Source organism: Podarcis tiliguerta, assembly GCF_965153285.1.
Source record: "Podarcis tiliguerta genome assembly, chromosome: 2".
Lineage (NCBI taxonomy): Eukaryota > Metazoa > Chordata > Lepidosauria > Squamata > Lacertidae > Podarcis > Podarcis tiliguerta.
The window spans coordinates 108817895-108838397 of NC_139535.1; the positions used below are offsets into that span (position 1 = coordinate 108817895).

General features: G+C 42.3%; 1 long non-coding RNA gene across 1 annotated transcript; it reads left to right on the plus strand.

The window, feature by feature from the left end:
* The first annotated feature begins 16273 nt into the window (after positions 1–16273).
* On the plus strand, positions 16274–18694 carry LOC310671786. Its single transcript, XR_014508190.1, has 2 exons — positions 16274–16800; positions 17505–18694. It is a non-coding gene; the product is annotated as an uncharacterized lncRNA (long non-coding RNA).
* Positions 18695–20503: the final 1809 nt, after the last annotated feature.

Here is a 20503-nt window from a genome sequence, read left to right on the forward strand (position 1 = left end):
CCACGGAAAAACCTTTCAGGGGATCGCTTGCAACACTTTGGCACCATTTTTGAGTGAATTGCAGAACGTCACATTTTTGCTGAAATTCTGACCGCGCAGCTTAGGGATTTTTTCAAAAAAAAAGGTGTTACGACGTCGAGGGCTAATTCTGTTTCCGATGATAAAAACCCATCTGTTTCCACCGAGAAACCTTTCAGGGGATCGTTTGCAACAGTTTGGCACCATTTTTGAGTGAATTGCAGAACGTCAGATTTTTGCTGAAATTCTGACCGCGCGGCTTAGGGATTTTTTCAAAAAAATGTTGTTTAGACGTCGAGGGCTAATTCTGTTTCCCATGATAAAAACCCATCTGTTTCCACCGAAAAACCTTTCAGGGGATCGCTTGCAACACTTTGGCACCATTTTTCAGTGAATTGCAGAACGCCACATTTTTGCTGAAATTCTGACCGCGCGGCTTAGGGATTTTTTCAAAAAAAGGTTGTTCAGACGTTGAGGGATAATTCTGTTTCCGATGATAAAAACCCATCTGTTTCCACGGAAAAACCTTTCAGGGGATCGTTTGCAACAGTTTGGCACCATTTTTGAATTAATTCCGGAACGTCAGATTTTTGCTGAAATTCTGACCGCGCGGCTTAGGGATTTTTTTCAAAAAAAATGTTGTTCAGACGTCGAGGGCTAATTCTGTTTCCGATGATAAAAACCCATCTGTTTCCACCGAAGAACCTTTCAGGGGATCGTTTGCAACAGTTTGGCACCATTTTTGAATTAATTCCGGAACGTCAGATTTTTGCTGAAATTCTGACCGCGCGGCTTAGGGATTTTTTTCAAAAAAATGTTGTTCAGACGTCGAGGGCTAATTCTGTTTCCGATGATAAAAACCCATCTGTTTCCACCGAAAAACCTTTCAGGGGATCGTTTGCAACAGTTTGGCACCATTTTTGAGTGAATTGCAGAACGCCACATTTTTGCTGAAATTCTGAAAGCGCGGCTTAGGGATTTTTTCAAAAAAAGGTTGTTCAGACGTCGAGGGCTAATTCTGTTTCCGATGATAAAAACCCATCTGTTTCCACGGAAAAACCTTTCCGGGGATCGTTTGCAACAGTTTGGCACCATTTTTGAATTAATTCCGGAACGTCAGATTTTTGCTGAAATTCTGACCGCGTGGCTTAGGGATTTTTTTCAAAAAAATGTTGTTCAGACGTCGAGGGCTAATTCTGTTTCCGATGATAAAAACCCATCTGTTTCCACCGAAAAACCTTTCAGGGGATCGCTTGCAACACTTTGGCACCATTTTTGAGTGAATTGCAGAACGTCAGATTTTTGCTGAAATTCTGACCGCGCGCCTTGGGAATTTTTTTTTAAAAAGTTGTTCAGACGTCGAGAGCTAATTCTGTTTCCGATGAGAAAAACCCATCTGTTTCCACCGAAAAACCTTTCAGAGGATCGTTTGCAACACTTTGGCACCATTTTTGAATGAATTGCAGAACGTCACATTTTTGCTGAAATTCTGACCGCGCGGCTTAGGGATTTTTTCAAAAAAAAAGTTGTTCAGACGTCGAGGGCTAATTCTGTTTCCGATGATAAAAACCCATCTGTTTCCACCGAGAAACCTTTCAGGGGATCGTTTGCAACAGTTTGGCATCATTTTTGAGTTAATTCCAGAACGTCAGATCTTTGCTGAAATTCTGACCGCGCGGCTTAGGGATTTTTTCAAAAAAAAGTTCTTCAGACGTCGAGGGCTAATTCTGTTTCCGATGATAAAAACCCATCTGTTTCCACGGAAAAACCTTTCAGGGGATCGCTTGCAACACTTTGGCACCATTTTTGAGTGAATTGCAGAACGTCACATTTTTGCTGAAATTCTGACCGCGCAGCTTAGGGATTTTTTCAAAAAAAAAGGTGTTAGGACGTCGAGGGCTAATTCTGTTTCCGATGATAAAAACCCATCTGTTTCCACCGAGAAACCTTTCAGGGGATCGTTTGCAACAGTTTGGCACCATTTTTGAGTGAATTGCAGAACGTCAGATTTTTGCTGAAATTCTGACCGCGCGGCTTAGGGATTTTTTCAAAAAAATGTTGTTCAGACGTCGAGGGCTAATTCTGTTTCCCATGATAAAAACCCATCTGTTTCCACCGAAAAACCTTTCAGGGGATCGTTTGCAACAGTTTGGCACCATTTTTGAGTTAATTCCAGAACGTCAGATCTTTGCTGAAATTCTGACCGCGCGGCTTAGGGATTTTTTCAAAAAAAAGTTCTTCAGACGTCGAGGGCTAATTCTGTTTCCGATGATAAAAACCCATCTGTTTCCACGGAAAAACCTTTCAGGGGATCGCTTGCAACACTTTGGCACCATTTTTGAGTGAATTGCAGAACGTCACATTTTTGCTGAAATTCTGACCGCGCAGCTTAGGGATTTTTTCAAAAAAATGTTGTTCAGACGTCGAGGGCTAATTCTGTTTCCCATGATAAAAACCCATCTGTTTCCACCGAAAAACCTTTCAGGGGATCGCTTGCAACACTTTGGCACCATTTTTGAGTGAATTGCAGAACGCCACATTTTTGCTGAAATTCTGACCGCGCGGCTTAGGGATTTTTTCAAAAAAATGTTGTTCAGACGTCGAGGGCTAATTCTGTTTCCCATGATAAAAACCCATCTGTTTCCACCGAAAAACCTTTCAGGGGATCGCTTGCAACACTTTGGCACCATTTTTGAGTGAATTGCAGAACGCCACATTTTTGCTGAAATTCTGACCGCGCGGCTTAGGGATTTTTTCAAAAAAAGGTTGTTCAGACGTTGAGGGATAATTCTGTTTCCGATGATAAAAACCCATCTGTTTCCACGGAAAAACCTTTCAGGGGATCGTTTGCAACAGTTTGGCACCATTTTTGAATTAATTCCGGAACGTCAGATTTTTGCTGAAATTCTGACCGCGCGGCTTAGGGATTTTTTTCAAAAAAAATGTTGTTCAGACGTCGAGGGCTAATTCTGTTTCCGATGATAAAAACCCATCTGTTTCCACCGAAGAACCTTTCAGGGGATCGTTTGCAACAGTTTGGCACCATTTTTGAATTAATTCCGGAACGTCAGATTTTTGCTGAAATTCTGACCGCGCGGCTTAGGGATTTTTTTCAAAAAAATGTTGCTCAGACGTCGAGGGCTAATTCTGTTTCCGATGATAAAAACCCATCTGTTTCCACCGAAAAACTTTTCAGGGGATCGTTTGCAACAGTTTGGCACCATTTTTGAGTGAATTGCAGAACGCCACATTTTTGCTGAAATTCTGACCGCGCGGCTTAGGGATTTTTTCAAAAAAAGGTTGTTCAGACGTCGAGGGATAATTCTGTTTCCGATGATAAAAACCCATCTGTTTCCACGGAAAAACCTTTCAGGGGATCGTTTGCAACAGTTTGGCACCATTTTTGAATTAATTCCGGAACGTCAGATTTTTGCTGAAATTCTGACCGCGTGGCTTAGGGATTTTTTTCAAAAAAATGTTGTTCAGACGTCGAGAGCTAATTCTGTTTCCGATGAGAAAAACCCATCTGTTTCCACCGAAAAACCTTTCAGAGGATCGTTTGCAACACTTTGGCACCATTTTTGAATGAATTGCAGAACGTCACATTTTTGCTGAAATTCTGACCGCGCGGCTTAGGGATTTTTTCAAAAAAAAAGTTGTTCAGACGTCGAGGGCTAATTCTGTTTCCGATGATAAAAACCCATCTGTTTCCACCGAGAAACCTTTCAGGGGATTGTTTGCAACAGTTTGGCATCATTTTTGAGTTAATTCCAGAACGTCAGATCTTTGCTGAAATTCTGACCGCGCGGCTTTGGGATTTTTTCAAAAAAAAGTTCTTCAGACGTCGAGGGCTAATTCTGTTTCCGATGATAAAAACCCATCTGTTTCCACGGAAAAACCTTTCAGGGGATCGCTTGCAACACTTTGGCACCATTTTTGAGTGAATTGCAGAACGTCACATTTTTGCTGAAATTCTGACCGCGCAGCTTAGGGATTTTTTCAAAAAAAAAGGTGTTAGGACGTCGAGGGCTAATTCTGTTTCCGATGATAAAAACCCATCTGTTTCCACCGAGAAACCTTTCAGGGGATCGTTTGCAACAGTTTGGCACCATTTTTGAGTGAATTGCAGAACGTCAGATTTTTGCTGAAATTCTGACCGCGCGGCTTAGGGATTTTTTCAAAAAAATGTTGTTCAGACGTCGAGGGCTAATTCTGTTTCCCATGATAAAAACCCATCTGTTTCCACCGAAAAACCTTTCAGGGGATCGCTTGCAACACTTTGGCACCATTTTTGAGTGAATTGCAGAACGCCACATTTTTGCTGAAATTCTGACCGCGCGGCTTAGGGATTTTTTCAAAAAAAGGTTGTTCAGACGTCGAGGGATAATTCTGTTTCCGATGATAAAAACCCATCTGTTTCCACGGAAAAACCTTTCAGGGGATCGTTTGCAACAGTTTGGCACCATTTTTGAATTAATTCCGGAACGTCAGATTTTTGCTGAAATTCTGACCGCGCGGCTTAGGGATTTTTTTCAAAAAAAATGTTGTTCAGACGTCGAGGGCTAATTCTGTTTCCGATGATAAAAACCCATCTGTTTCCACCGAAGAACCTTTCAGGGGATCGTTTGCAACAGTTTGGCACCATTTTTGAATTAATTCCGGAACGTCAGATTTTTGCTGAAATTCTGACCGCGCGGCTTAGGGATTTTTTCAAAAAAAGGTTGTTCAGACGTTGAGGGATAATTCTGTTTCCGATGATAAAAACCCATCTGTTTCCACGGAAAAACCTTTCAGGGGATCGTTTGCAACAGTTTGGCACCATTTTTGAATTAATTCCGGAACGTCAGATTTTTGCTGAAATTCTGACCGCGCGGCTTAGGGATTTTTTTCAAAAAAAATGTTGTTCAGACGTTGAGGGCTAATTCTGTTTCCGATGATAAAAACCCATCTGTTTCCACCGAAGAACCTTTCAGGGGATCGTTTGCAACAGTTTGGCACCATTTTTGAATTAATTCCGGAACGTCAGATTTTTGCTGAAATTCTGACCGCGCGGCTTAGGGATTTTTTTCAAAAAAATGTTGCTCAGACGTCGAGGGCTAATTCTGTTTCCGATGATAAAAACCCATCTGCTTCCACCGAAAAACCTTTCAGGGGATCGTTTGCAACAGTTTGGCACCATTTTTGAGTGAATTGCAGAACGCCACATTTTTGCTGAAATTCTGACCGCGCGGCTTAGGGATTTTTTCAAAAAAAGGTTGTTCAGACGTCGAGGGATAATTCTGTTTCCGATGATAAAAACCCATCTGTTTCCACGGAAAAACCTTTCAGGGGATCGTTTGCAACAGTTTGGCACCATTTTTGAATTAATTCCGGAACGTCAGATTTTTGCTGAAATTCTGACCGCGTGGCTTAGGGATTTTTTTCAAAAAAATGTTGTTCAGACGTCGAGAGCTAATTCTGTTTCCGATGAGAAAAACCCATCTGTTTCCACCGAAAAACCTTTCAGAGGATCGTTTGCAACACTTTGGCACCATTTTTGAATGAATTGCAGAACGTCACATTTTTGCTGAAATTCTGACCGCGCGGCTTAGGGATTTTTTCAAAAAAAAAGTTGTTCAGACGTCGAGGGCTAATTCTGTTTCCGATGATAAAAACCCATCTGTTTCCACCGAAAAACCTTTCAGGGGATCGTTTGCAACAGTTTGGCATCATTTTTGAGTTAATTCCAGAACGTCAGATCTTTGCTGAAATTCTGACCGCGCGGCTTTGGGATTTTTTCAAAAAAAAGTTCTTCAGACGTCGAGGGCTAATTCTGTTTCCGATGATAAAAACCCATCTGTTTCCACGGAAAAACCTTTCAGGGGATCGCTTGCAACACTTTGGCACCATTTTTGAGTGAATTGCAGAACGTCACATTTTTGCTGAAATTCTGACCGCGCAGCTTAGGGATTTTTTCAAAAAAAAAGTGTTAGGACGTCGAGGGCTAATTCTGTTTCCGATGATAAAAACCCATCTGTTTCCACCGAGAAACCTTTCAGGGGATCGTTTGCAACAGTTTGGCACCATTTTTGAGTGAATTGCAGAACGTCAGATTTTTGCTGAAATTCTGACCGCGCGGCTTAGGGATTTTTTCAAAAAAATGTTGTTCAGACGTCGAGGGCTAATTCTGTTTCCCATGATAAAAACCCATCTGTTTCCACCGAAAAACCTTTCAGGGGATCGCTTGCAACACTTTGGCACCATTTTTGAGTGAATTGCAGAACGCCACATTTTTGCTGAAATTCTGACCGCGCGGCTTAGGGATTTTTTCAAAAAAAGGTTGTTCAGACGTCGAGGGATAATTCTGTTTCCGATGATAAAAACCCATCTGTTTCCACGGAAAAACCTTTCAGGGGATCGTTTGCAACAGTTTGGCACCATTTTTGAATTAATTCCGGAACGTCAGATTTTTGCTGAAATTCTGACCGCGCGGCTTAGGGATTTTTTTCAAAAAAAATGTTGTTCAGACGTCGAGGGCTAATTCTGTTTCCGATGATAAAAACCCATCTGTTTCCACCGAAGAACCTTTCAGGGGATCGTTTGCAACACTTTGGCACCATTTTTGAATTAATTCCGGAACGTCAGATTTTTGCTGAAATTCTGACCGCGCGGCTTAGGGATTTTTTTCAAAAAAATGTTGTTCAGACGTCGAGGGCTAATTCTGTTTCCGATGATAAAAACCCATCTGTTTCCACCGAAAAACCTTTCAGGGGATCGTTTGCAACAGTTTGGCACCATTTTTGAGTGAATTGCAGAACGCCACATTTTTGCTGAAATTCTGACCGCGCGGCTTAGGGATTTTCTCAAAAAAATGTTGTTCAGACGTCGAGGGCTAATTCTGTTTCCCATGATAAAAACCCGTCTGTTTCCACCGAAAAACCTTTCAGGGGATCGTTTGCAACAGTTTGGCACCATTTTTGAGTTAATTCCAGAACGTCAGATTTTTGCTGAAATTCTGACCGCGCGGCTTAGGGATTTTTTTCAAAAAAAATGTTGTTCAGACGTCGAGGGCTAATTCTGTTTCCGATGATAAAAACCCATCTGTTTCCACGGAAAAACCTTTCAGGGGATCGTTTGCAACAGTTTGGCACCATTTTTGAATTAATTCCGGAACGTCAGATTTTTGCTGAAATTCTGACCGCGCGCCTTGGGAATTTTTTTTTAAAAAGTTGTTCAGACGTCGAGAGCTAATTCTGTTTCCGATGAGAAAAACCCATCTGTTTCCACCGAAAAACCTTTCAGAGGATCGTTTGCAACACTTTGGCACCATTTTTGAATGAATTGCACAACGTCACATTTTTGCTGAAATTCTGACCGCGCGGCTTAGGGATTTTTTCAAAAAAAAAGTTGTTCAGACGTCGAGGGCTAATTCTGTTTCCGATGATAATAACCCATCTGTTTCCACCGAGAAACCTTTCAGGGGATCGTTTGCAACAGTTTGGCATCATTTTTGAGTTAATTCCAGAACGTCAGATTTTTGCTGAAATTCTGACCGCGCGGCTTAGGGATTTTTTTCAAAAAAAATGTTGTTCAGACGTCGAGGGCTAATTCTGTTTCCGATGATAAAAACCCATCTGTTTCCACGGAAAAACCTTTCAGGGGATCGTTTGCAACAGTTTGGCACCATTTTTGAATTAATTCCGGAACGTCAGATTTTTGCTGAAATTCTGACCGCGCGCCTTGGGAATTTTTTTTTAAAAAGTTGTTCAGACGTCGAGAGCTAATTCTGTTTCCGATGAGAAAAACCCATCTGTTTCCACCGAAAAACCTTTCAGAGGATCGTTTGCAACACTTTGGCACCATTTTTGAATGAATTGCACAACGTCACATTTTTGCTGAAATTCTGACCGCGCGGCTTAGGGATTTTTTCAAAAAAAAAGTTGTTCAGACGTCGAGGGCTAATTCTGTTTCCGATGATAATAACCCATCTGTTTCCACCGAGAAACCTTTCAGGGGATCGTTTGCAACAGTTTGGCATCATTTTTGAGTTAATTCCAGAACGTCAGATCTTTGCTGAAATTCTGACCACGCGGCTTAGGGATTTTTTCAAAAAAAAGTTCTTCAGACGTCGAGGGCTAATTCTGTTTCCGATGATAAAAACCCATCTGTTTCCACGGAAAAACCTTTCAGGGGATCGCTTGCAACACTTTGGCACCATTTTTGAGTGAATTGCAGAACGTCACATTTTTGCTGAAATTCTGACCGCGCAGCTTAGGGATTTTTTCAAAAAAAAAGGTGTTAGGACGTCGAGGGCTAATTCTGTTTCCGATGATAAAAACCCATCTGTTTCCACCGAGAAACCTTTCAGGGGATCGTTTGCAACAGTTTGGCACCATTTTTGAGTGAATTGCAGAACGTCAGATTTTTGCTGAAATTCTGACCGCGCGGCTTAGGGATTTTTTCAAAAAAATGTTGTTCAGACGTCGAGGGCTAATTCTGTTTCCCATGATAAAAACCCATCTGTTTCCACCGAAAAACCTTTCAGGGGATCGTTTGCAACAGTTTGGCACCATTTTTGAGTTAATTCCAGAACGTCAGATCTTTGCTGAAATTCTGACCGCGCGGCTTAGGGATTTTTTCAAAAAAAAGTTCTTCAGACGTCGAGGGCTAATTCTGTTTCCGATGATAAAAACCCATCTGTTTCCACGGAAAAACCTTTCAGGGGATCGCTTGCAACACTTTGGCACCATTTTTGAGTGAATTGCAGAACGTCACATTTTTGCTGAAATTCTGACCGCGCAGCTTAGGGATTTTTTCAAAAAAAAAGGTGTTAGGACGTCGAGGGCTAATTCTGTTTCCGATGATAAAAACCCATCTGTTTCCACCGATAAACCTTTCAGGGGATCGTTTGCAACAGTTTGGCACCATTTTTGAGTGAATTGCAGAACGTCAGATTTTTGCTGAAATTCTGACCGCGCGGCTTAGGGATTTTTTCAAAAAAATGTTGTTCAGACGTCGAGGGCTAATTCTGTTTCCCATGATAAAAACCCATCTGTTTCCACCGAAAAACCTTTCAGGGGATCGCTTGCAACACTTTGGCACCATTTTTGAGTGAATTGCAGAACGCCACATTTTTGCTGAAATTCTGACCGCGCGGCTTAGGGATTTTTTCAAAAAAAGGTTGTTCAGACGTTGAGGGATAATTCTGTTTCCGATGATAAAAACCCATCTGTTTCCACGGAAAAACCTTTCAGGGGATCGTTTGCAACAGTTTGGCACCATTTTTGAATTAATTCCGGAACGTCAGATTTTTGCTGAAATTCTGACCGCGCGGCTTAGGGATTTTTTTCAAAAAAAATGTTGTTCAGACGTCGAGGGCTAATTCTGTTTCCGATGATAAAAAACCATCTGTTTCCACCGAAGAACCTTTCAGGGGATCGTTTGCAACAGTTTGGCACCATTTTTGAATTAATTCCGGAACGTCAGATTTTTGCTGAAATTCTGACCGCGCGGCTTAGGGATTTTTTTCAAAAAAATGTTGCTCAGACGTCGAGGGCTAATTCTGTTTCCGATGATAAAAACCCATCTGTTTCCACCGAAAAACCTTTCAGGGGATCGTTTGCAACAGTTTGGCACCATTTTTGAGTGAATTGCAGAACGCCACATTTTTGCTGAAATTCTGACCGCGCGGCTTAGGGATTTTTTCAAAAAAAGGTTGTTCAGACGTCGAGGGATAATTCTGTTTCCGATGATAAAAACCCATCTGTTTCCACGGAAAAACCTTTCAGGGGATCGTTTGCAACAGTTTGGCACCATTTTTGAATTAATTCCGGAACGTCAGATTTTTGCTGAAATTCTGACCGCGTGGCTTAGGGATTTTTTTCAAAAAAATGTTGTTCAGACGTCGAGAGCTAATTCTGTTTCCGATGAGAAAAACCCATCTGTTTCCACCGAAAAACCTTTCAGAGGATCGTTTGCAACACTTTGGCACCATTTTTGAATGAATTGCAGAACGTCACATTTTTGCTGAAATTCTGACCGCGCGGCTTAGGGATTTTTTCAAAAAAAAAGTTGTTCAGACGTCGAGGGCTAATTCTGTTTCCGATGATAAAAACTCATCTGTTTCCACCGAGAAACCTTTCAGGGGATCGTTTGCAACAGTTTGGCATCATTTTTGAGTTAATTCCAGAACGTCAGATCTTTGCTGAAATTCTGACCGCGCGGCTTTGGGATTTTTTCAAAAAAAAGTTCTTCAGACGTCGAGGGCTAATTCTGTTTCCGATGATAAAAACCCATCTGTTTCCACGGAAAAACCTTTCAGGGGATCGCTTGCAACACTTTGGCACCATTTTTGAGTGAATTGCAGAACGTCACATTTTTGCTGAAATTCTGACCGCGCAGCTTAGGGATTTTTTCAAAAAAAAAGGTGTTAGGACGTCGAGGGCTAATTCTGTTTCCGATGATAAAAACCCATCTGTTTCCACCGAGAAACCTTTCAGGGGATCGTTTGCAACAGTTTGGCACCATTTTTGAGTGAATTGCAGAACGTCAGATTTTTGCTGAAATTCTGACCGCGCGGCTTAGGGATTTTTTCAAAAAAATGTTGTTCAGACGTCGAGGGCTAATTCTGTTTCCCATGATAAAAACCCATCTGTTTCCACCGAAAAACCTTTCAGGGGATCGCTTGCAACACTTTGGCACCATTTTTGAGTGAATTGCAGAACGCCACATTTTTGCTGAAATTCTGACCGCGCGGCTTAGGGATTTTTTCAAAAAAAGGTTGTTCAGACGTCGAGGGATAATTCTGTTTCCGATGATAAAAACCCATCTGTTTCCACGGAAAAACCTTTCAGGGGATCGTTTGCAACAGTTTGGCACCATTTTTGAATTAATTCCGGAACGTCAGATTTTTGCTGAAATTCTGACCGCGCGGCTTAGGGATTTTTTTCAAAAAAAATGTTGTTCAGACGTCGAGGGCTAATTCTGTTTCCGATGATAAAAACCCATCTGTTTCCACCGAAGAACCTTTCAGGGGATCGTTTGCAACAGTTTGGCACCATTTTTGAATTAATTCCGGAACGTCAGATTTTTGCTGAAATTCTGACCGCGCGGCTTAGGGATTTTTTCAAAAAAAGGTTGTTCAGACGTTGAGGGATAATTCTGTTTCCGATGATAAAAACCCATCTGTTTCCACGGAAAAACCTTTCAGGGGATCGTTTGCAACAGTTTGGCACCATTTTTGAATTAATTCCGGAACGTCAGATTTTTGCTGAAATTCTGACCGCGCGGCTTAGGGATTTTTTTCAAAAAAAATGTTGTTCAGACGTCGAGGGCTAATTCTGTTTCCGATGATAAAAATCCATCTGTTTCCACCGAAGAACCTTTCAGGGGATCGTTTGCAACAGTTTGGCACCATTTTTGAATTAATTCCGGAACGTCAGATTTTTGCTGAAATTCTGACCGCGCGGCTTAGGGATTTTTTTCAAAAAAATGTTGCTCAGACGTCGAGGGCTAATTCTGTTTCCGATGATAAAAACCCATCTGCTTCCACCGAAAAACCTTTCAGGGGATCGTTTGCAACAGTTTGGCACCATTTTTGAGTGAATTGCAGAACGCCACATTTTTGCTGAAATTCTGACCGCGTGGCTTAGGGATTTTTTTTCAAAAAAATGTTGTTCAGACGTCGAGAGCTAATTCTGTTTCCGATGAGAAAAACCCATCTGTTTCCACCGAAAAACCTTTCAGAGGATCGTTTGCAACACTTTGGCACCATTTTTGAATGAATTGCAGAACGTCACATTTTTGCTGAAATTCTGACCGCGCGGCTTAGGGATTTTTTCAAAAAAAAAGTTGTTCAGACGTCGAGGGCTAATTCTGTTTCCGATGATAAAAACCCATCTGTTTCCACCGAGAAACCTTTCAGGGGATCGTTTGCAACAGTTTGGCATCATTTTTGAGTTAATTCCAGAACGTCAGATCTTTGCTGAAATTCTGACCGCGCGGCTTTGGGATTTTTTCAAAAAAAAGTTCTTCAGACGTCGAGGGCTAATTCTGTTTCCGATGATAAAAACCCATCTGTTTCCACGGAAAAACCTTTCAGGGGATCGCTTGCAACACTTTGGCACCATTTTTGAGTGAATTGCAGAACGTCACATTTTTGCTGAAATTCTGACCGCGCAGCTTAGGGATTTTTTCAAAAAAAAAGGTGTTAGGACGTCGAGGGCTAATTCTGTTTCCGATGATAAAAACCCATCTGTTTCCACCGAGAAACCTTTCAGGGGATCGTTTGCAACAGTTTGGCACCATTTTTGAGTGAATTGCAGAACGTCAGATTTTTGCTGAAATTCTGACCGCGCGGCTTAGGGATTTTTTCAAAAAAATGTTGTTCAGACGTCGAGGGCTAATTCTGTTTCCCATGATAAAAACCCATCTGTTTCCACCGAAAAACCTTTCAGGGGATCGCTTGCAACACTTTGGCACCATTTTTGAGTGAATTGCAGAACGCCACATTTTTGCTGAAATTCTGACCGCGCGGCTTAGGGATTTTTTCAAAAAAAGGTTGTTCAGACGTCGAGGGATAATTCTGTTTCCGATGATAAAAACCCATCTGTTTCCACGGAAAAACCTTTCAGGGGATCGTTTGCAACAGTTTGGCACCATTTTTGAATTAATTCCGGAACGTCAGATTTTTGCTGAAATTCTGACCGCGCGGCTTAGGGATTTTTTTCAAAAAAAATGTTGTTCAGACGTCGAGGGCTAATTCTGTTTCCGATGATAAAAACCCATCTGTTTCCACCGAAGAACCTTTCAGGGGATCGTTTGCAACAGTTTGGCACCATTTTTGAATTAATTCCGGAACGTCAGATTTTTGCTGAAATTCTGACCGCGCGGCTTAGGGATTTTTTTCAAAAAAATGTTGTTCAGACGTCGAGGGCTAATTCTGTTTCCGATGATAAAAACCCATCTGTTTCCACCGAAAAACCTTTCAGGGGATCGTTTGCAACAGTTTGGCACCATTTTTGAGTGAATTGCAGAACGCCACATTTTTGCTGAAATTCTGACCGCGCGGCTTAGGGATTTTTTTCAAAAAAAGGTTGTTCAGACGTCGAGGGATAATTCTGTTTCCGATGATAAAAACCCATCTGTTTCCACGGAAAAACCTTTCAGGGGATCGTTTGCAACAGTTTGGCACCATTTTTGAATTTATTCCGGAACGTCAGATTTTTGCTGAAATTCTGACCGCGTGGCTTAGGGATTTTTTTCAAAAAAATGTTGTTCAGACGTCGAGGGCTAATTCTGTTTCCGATGATAAAAACCCATCTGTTTCCACCGAAGAACCTTTCAGGGGATCGTTTGCAACAGTTTGGCACCATTTTTGAATTAATTCCGGAACGTCAGATTTTTGCTGAAATTCTGACCGCACGGCTTAGGGATTTTTTTCAAAAAAATGTTGTTCAGACGTCGAGGGCTAATTCTGTTTCCCATGATAAAAACCCATCTGTTTCCACCGAAAAACCTTTCAGGGGATCGCTTGCAACACTTTGGCACCATTTTTGAGTGAATTGCAGAACGCCACATTTTTGCTGAAATTCTGACCGCGCGGCTTAGGGATTTTTTCAAAAAAAGGTTGTTCAGACGTCGAGGGATAATTCTGTTTCCGATGATAAAAACCCATCTGTTTCCACGGAAAAACCTTTCAGGGGATCGTTTGCAACAGTTTGGCACCATTTTTGAATTAATTCCGGAACGTCAGATTTTTGCTGAAATTCTGACCGCGCGGCTTAGGGATTTTTTTCAAAAAAAAATGTTGTTCAGACGTCGAGGGCTAATTCTGTTTGCGATGATAAAAACCCATCTGTTTCCACCGAAGAACCTTTCAGGGGATCGTTTGCAACAGTTTGGCACCATTTTTGAATTAATTCCGGAACGTCAGATTTTTGCTGAAATTCTGACCGCGCGGCTTTGGGATTTTTTTCAAAAAAATGTTGTTCAGACGTCGAGGGCTAATTCTGTTTCCGATGATAAAAACCCATCTGTTTCCACCGAAAAACCTTTCAGGGGATCGTTTGCAACAGTTTGGCACCATTTTTGAGTGAATTGCAGAACGCCACATTTTTGCTGAAATTCTGACCGCGCGGCTTAGGGATTTTTTCAAAAAAAGGTTGTTCAGACGTCGAGGGATAATTCTGTTTCCGATGATAAAAACCCATCTGTTTCCACGGAAAAACCTTTCAGGGGATCGTTTGCAACAGTTTGGCACCATTTTTGAATTAATTCCGGAACGTCAGATTTTTGCTGAAATTCTGACCGCGTGGCTTAGGGATTTTTTTCAAAAAAATGTTGTTCAGACGTCGAGGGCTAATTCTGTTTCCGATGATAAAAACCCATCTGTTTCCACCGAAGAACCTTTCAGGGGATCGTTTGCAACAGTTTGGCACCATTTTTGAATTAATTCCGGAACGTCAGATTTTTGCTGAAATTCTGACCGCACGGCTAAGGGATTTTTTTCAAAAAAATGTTGTTCAGACGTCGAGGGCTAATTCTGTTTCCGATGATAAAAACCCATCTGTTTCTACCGAAAAACCTTTCAGGGGATCGTTTGCAACAGTTTGGCACCATTTTTGAGTTATTTCCGGAACGTCAGATTTTTGCTGGAATGAAAAACCTTTTCTGTGATCGTCAGAAAAGTGGTGGCAGAGGTGGGATAACAACCGTAGGTGGGATCACAACTGTACCTGCGGTGGAATAACATCACTACCTGTCATCACAGGTAGTGGTGGGATTCGGTGGGAAATACAAGACACCTGGAGGGGGAAGGGTAAATCTGTGAAGGGATTACCTAGCAGGGGGGGGGGGGTGTAGTTGTGAGGTACCCAAGATAAGCCGCAAAGCCAAGATAACAAAGAGAAAAAGAGCTCAAAGTCTGTTCTGGTAGATGAAGATTTAGGCTCGTGGTCAGAGGAAGGAGAACTTGAAGGGTTAGAGAGAAAACCCATAGCAGAACTTTGGGACCAGAGTCTTGAGAGAAGCCTAGCCAGAAGAAACAGAACTGAGAGGAAATTTCTCTTATTTTGTTGATTTATTGATAATTCTCACTCACACAATATGCCACCCAAAAAGATAAGAAACCCTGTGAGGGAAACAACTTATGAAAGCTCTGAAGGAGAGGAGAATGGAAATCCTCAGAGGGAAAAGCAGAGTTTAGAAAATATAACTAATATTCAACCTGAGGCAGGAGGTCCAAAATTCTCTGAAGAATTTGAAAAGTGGAAGTTAGAACAAGAATATAGATTGGAATTGGAAAAGATTAAATCTGCACAGGAATTAGAAGGAATGCAATTTCAGTTGGAGATGAGGAAACTGGAATTGGCAGCTACGGAGAATCAAAATAATAGTAATAACACCAGTAGTCCAACTCAAGTGAAGGTAGATTTAAAGCGTTTTCCTGAGTTTAAGGAAAAAGTTTGCCCTGAGGCTTTCATTAGATCATTTGAAAGAGCTTGTCAAGACTTTCAAGTTCGAAAGCTTGCTAAAAAGTGCAAGTAGATAAGTAGGTCCCGCTCCAGCAGGACGGTAGACGGCGTTTCTGTGCGCTGCTCTGGTTTCACCAGAAGCGGCTTAGTCTTGCTGGCCACATGACCCGGAAAAATTGTCTGCGGACCAATGTCAGCTCCCTCGGCCAGTAAACCCAATGAGTGGCGCAACCCCAGAGCCGTGACTGGACTTAACTGTCAGGGGTCCTTTACCTTTACCTTTTTAAAAGCACTGCACACTGCCATGCGATGTGAAAGTGCTTCATCTTATCAATGGTCACAACTCCTGGGATGAATGGATGGCTCCAATGCTCCATTTGCTGCCTTCCTTCCAACATTAACATTTGTGTATGTTCTAAGATGTTTCAAATAGTCAAAAAGATGACAGCTTTTAATTCCTCTGAATTTGATATCTACTTTAGATTTTTAAAGGCTGGCTCCCAAAGTTATTTAGGCCCATTGCTTGGCCGAATGTTAATCACACACATATACTTCAGTGGAAACTGCATGCAGTTGAGCAGCTCACATTCGGAGCATCAACACAGAAAGGAACAGAAAGAAAGCAACACAAATATTTTGACGGAAGTGTCTTAGGAAAGCGATTTTAAATCATGGGCACCTAGGTTCTGAAAATGGTGTTGCCCGTATTGGTGTGAGTGATGGGGTCCCATGGCACAAATTCCATGTTGTCCCAGTGCAAAGGAAAAGAGCTAAGATCTTCTCCCTTACTATAAGGGGATGGGGAAGAAGAATGAGAGGTTTGTAAGGAGTCTTCAATAATTTTGCCAAGGCAATTCTTATTGTTCAGGGCCTCATGCTATTAGCCTTTCTTGTACATGGAGATCCTTTATGAAATGCATTCAGGACCATCAAACAAATCTGTACTGAGATACACAAACTGTATCACCATTTTTACTGCTGGAACTGCTCTGAATCTGACTTCAGGAAGAACGCGTTTTAACTGCGCAGTGTCCTGAAATAGACACTCTGTTTTGGGAAAGAAGGGAACTGAGTTCCCTCCCATTTTCCACTTCCTGATGTTCCAAATGACCAGTACCCTGGAGTTATGATTTGTGTTGTTGTCAGGATTCTAACTGGACTGTAACTGACCTAAGAATTCTGCAGAGCAGTTGCTGCTGTGGCTGACCGGCTGCTCAGGCGTACGTCAGCTCAGTGGCCAACAGCTCAGTCTTTTTGAGGCTCAGGAGCACCTAGCAAATACCTGCGCTGTTCCTGGCACGCTATACTGTAGCTGAGGAAGGCATTTCACGTAAGTTTATGGATTAAACATTCCTCACTATGCCATCAGCTGTGTTTATGCTCAGTGGAAAAAGATAGGTGCAGTAAAGGTAAAGGGACCCCTGACCATTAGGTCCAGTTCTGACCGACTCTGGGGTTGTGGTGCTCATCTCGCTTTATTGGCCAAGGGAGCCGGCATACAGCTTCCGGGTCATTATTAAGCCGCTTCTGGCGAATCAGAGCAGCGCACAGAAACGCTGTTTGCCTTCCCGTCGGAGCAGTACCTATTTATCTACTTGCACTTTGACGTGCTTTCGAACTGCTAGGTTGGCAGGAGCAGGGACCGAGCAACGGGAGCTCACCCCGTCGCGGGGATTCGAACCAGCAACCTTCTGATCGGCAAATCCTAGGCTCTGTGGTTTAACCCACAAAACAGCAAAACCATGAGCAGCTTCCCATCCACAACAGGTTGCTGAGGTTCTGGCCATTTTCACAGGAACAATGCAACAGTAGATTAAATCAGTAGCAGTGTGCTGGAAGAAAGCATGAGTGTCGGCTTCTCTGGATCAGGTGTCTCTACCTAACCAGGGGGTGGGAGAGAGCAGGGGAACTCTCTCTTTTGCTGCTTCTTTTTGTGCATAGAAGGAAGAATGCAGGAGGGAGGATGTCCTTCAATGACTAGACATGCTTGTTATTCCCTCTCTCACTGCATCTTGTCTTCTCTTTTGTTTCCAGGATGTCTGCCAATGTCTCCCCTGGTCCCCTCGTCTCCAATCCCCCCCTGCGGGTGAAAGAAGGCTCCCTGGTCGTCAGGTGGCTCAGCCTAGTTTCCGGCCTCCAGATATATGCATTCCTGGTGGATATTTTGGCCTTGCTGATGTGCATTGTGTCAACACTCAGTGTCAACTGGAGAGTGTGGCGTGTGGAAAATATCAAGGGGATTGGCTCTGAAAACATCTGGATTGGAATCTGGGATGTCTGCTTTTGGAAAGACCCTTCTAACGACGGAAACTCTTTTTGGCATTGCGAAGATCTCAATGAGCAGCATCGAACCCTCCCGAGGGAAATTTTTATTGCACAGGATTTAATGGCATTAGCTTCCATTATGAATTCAGTGGCCCTAGGATTAATTTCATTTGCCTTGTACAATGTGTTCAAGCCAAAAAAACATAAGGATTTTCTCTTTCGCTTTTTTAGGCTTGGAGCTCTGCTGAACTTAGTTGCAGGGATACTTGTCCTGATTTCTGTGGTATGGAACATGTCTGCTGTCTTACAAAATGGGGAAATTGACTTCCCTGAAACTTTTGAATTGCCTCAAATTCCCAGCGAGCAGCATATTGGACCTTCTATATATCTAGGCTATATCGCTGCAGGTTTCCAGCTGCTGAGTGCAGCATTGGTTGGGATTGAGAGATGTTGCATCAGGACCACCACAACCAATACATCTCTAATAGAAACTGTAGTGGTGATTACCCCAGGAAGTGCAGTGAATAGCGAGAGTCTAACTACTTGTTCGAAGTGTGGTTGTTTGCTAGATCTGGTAATTCAAGAGAAATCCTCCACAGTTGAGATGGAGGAAAGCTGTGCAAAAGATCTTGTCATTCCCGAGGAATCCTGCGCAGTAGAGATGGAGGAAAGCCGTACGCCCCAAAGCTCACCTGAAGGACATCAAAGTCCACCTGAAGTCCCAAAACATACTATTATACATGTTATACCCTACAACAGGGAGTCGTAAACTATCAGATCCAGATCAACACAGATCGCTCCATACACGGATGGCTCTGCGTGGATCAGGATATGATAGTTTTGTTTTGGGACTTCAGGTGGGCTTTGATGTCTTTCAGGTGAGGAGGCCCTTTTTTATGACTAGTAGTTATTTATTTATTTATTTATTTATTTATTAAAGATTTTGTTGATTTACAAAAGTGTGCAATGTCTCTCTTTCATGTTTTTTCCCCCATGTAACATTTTTATAAATCATTTGTTGAGACATTAGGAAGAAAAGGGGAAATAGGTGGAGAGGGGGAACGATGGGTGGGGGTGGGGTCGGGTGGCGATTTTTCTATTTTACTTACTATACGTAGGGTTTGGTGTTAGCGTTGTTTGTGCAGGTTCTTTGCTGTTTGCTTGTAATTAATAAACCAATTAATAAACCAATATTAATTAAAATATTGACTCTGTTCGCATGATCTTGGCCGGTCTTAATGCACGCTCTTGTCCCGTTTTTCAGAGCCTCCTCCAGAGCAGACCCACTAAAGCCTAACTGGTGGGTCAGAACTGTGTAGGATTCAGTTCTTGATAATTGTGCACTTGTGTCTGTGTTAAAGGCGGATCTACACAGATCCTCATGGATCCTCCACTTTTTAAAAAATAACTCCAACAAATGCAGTGTCAAATCACACCTGGAAGGCACGCCTACAGACTGGACTATCAAAAACATGGATGCAGCACCACAAAAACATGGATCCGAGGCATGGATCCTCATGAATTCATATGATTTTTACAGTGAAACAAAATAAAAACACCATGATACTGTAGACCACTTTTTAGTCTGTAAGCAGAACCAAAGAAATCACGCATCCACTGTTTCGTGCTGCCGAAATGGAGCAAAAACATGGTTAAAAAACACGCATCCTGATGAATCCTCATGATTTTTGCATTAGATCAGGCCAAAGTCACCATCAGATCAAACATCATGGCCATGGGCACAGCATGCAACACAAAAATCCCAGATCCATTGCTTCTTGGTGACACCGTAGCCCCAAAACGTGGTTTTGAAGCACGGATCCTGATGGATCCTCACGCTTTTTGCTCTGGGCCACCCCTAAATCACCATCAAATCACACATCATGCCCAGGGGCATAGCTTGCACCACAAAAAACTCGGATCCACGGCTTCCTGGCCATACCGTGGCCCAAAAACGTGGTTTCGAAGCATGGATCCTCATGGATCCTCACGCTTTTTCCATTGGGCCAATCCAAACTCACTATCAAATCACACATTATGCCCAGGGTCACAACCTGCACCACAAAAAAACTTGGATCCATGGCTTCCTGGCCACTCCATGGCTCAAAAACGTGGTTTTGAAGCACGGATCCTCATGGATCCTCGCTCTTTTCGCATTGGGGCTCCCCAAACTCACCGTCAAATCACACATCATAGTCAGGGGCACAGCCTGCACCACAAAAAACTTGGATCCACGGCTTCCTGGCCACTCCATGGCCCAAAAACGTGGTATTGAAGCACGGATCCTCATGGATCCTCACTCTTTTCACATTGGGGCTCCCCAAACTCCCCGTCAAATCACACATCATAGCCAGGGGCACAGCCTGCACCACAAAAATCATGAGTTGCACTACAAAAATCACAAAAATGTCCTTACCTGCACTGTTAATGTCACCACTGGAACATTATTATTAGAGCTGATAGGAGAATATATGACTATATATTGTATCAGGATATGGTTCATCTTCAAGAACAGATCAAATACATGCCAAAGTATTAAAGAGGAGAAAAAATATGAAACTGCTTACATACTGTCAACTAATATCCAGATTCAAGAAAGACTGTATGGCAAACATTTAAATCAGTGAAAAGACAGAATTTGAGTCCATCATAACAGAGTTCTACCTTTTGGGTAAAATTTATAAACTATTACTCAGATATGACACTGAGCCCGAACAAGCAAAACCTTATATGACAAAATGGATTCAAAAATTTTACGAGCAGTTTAC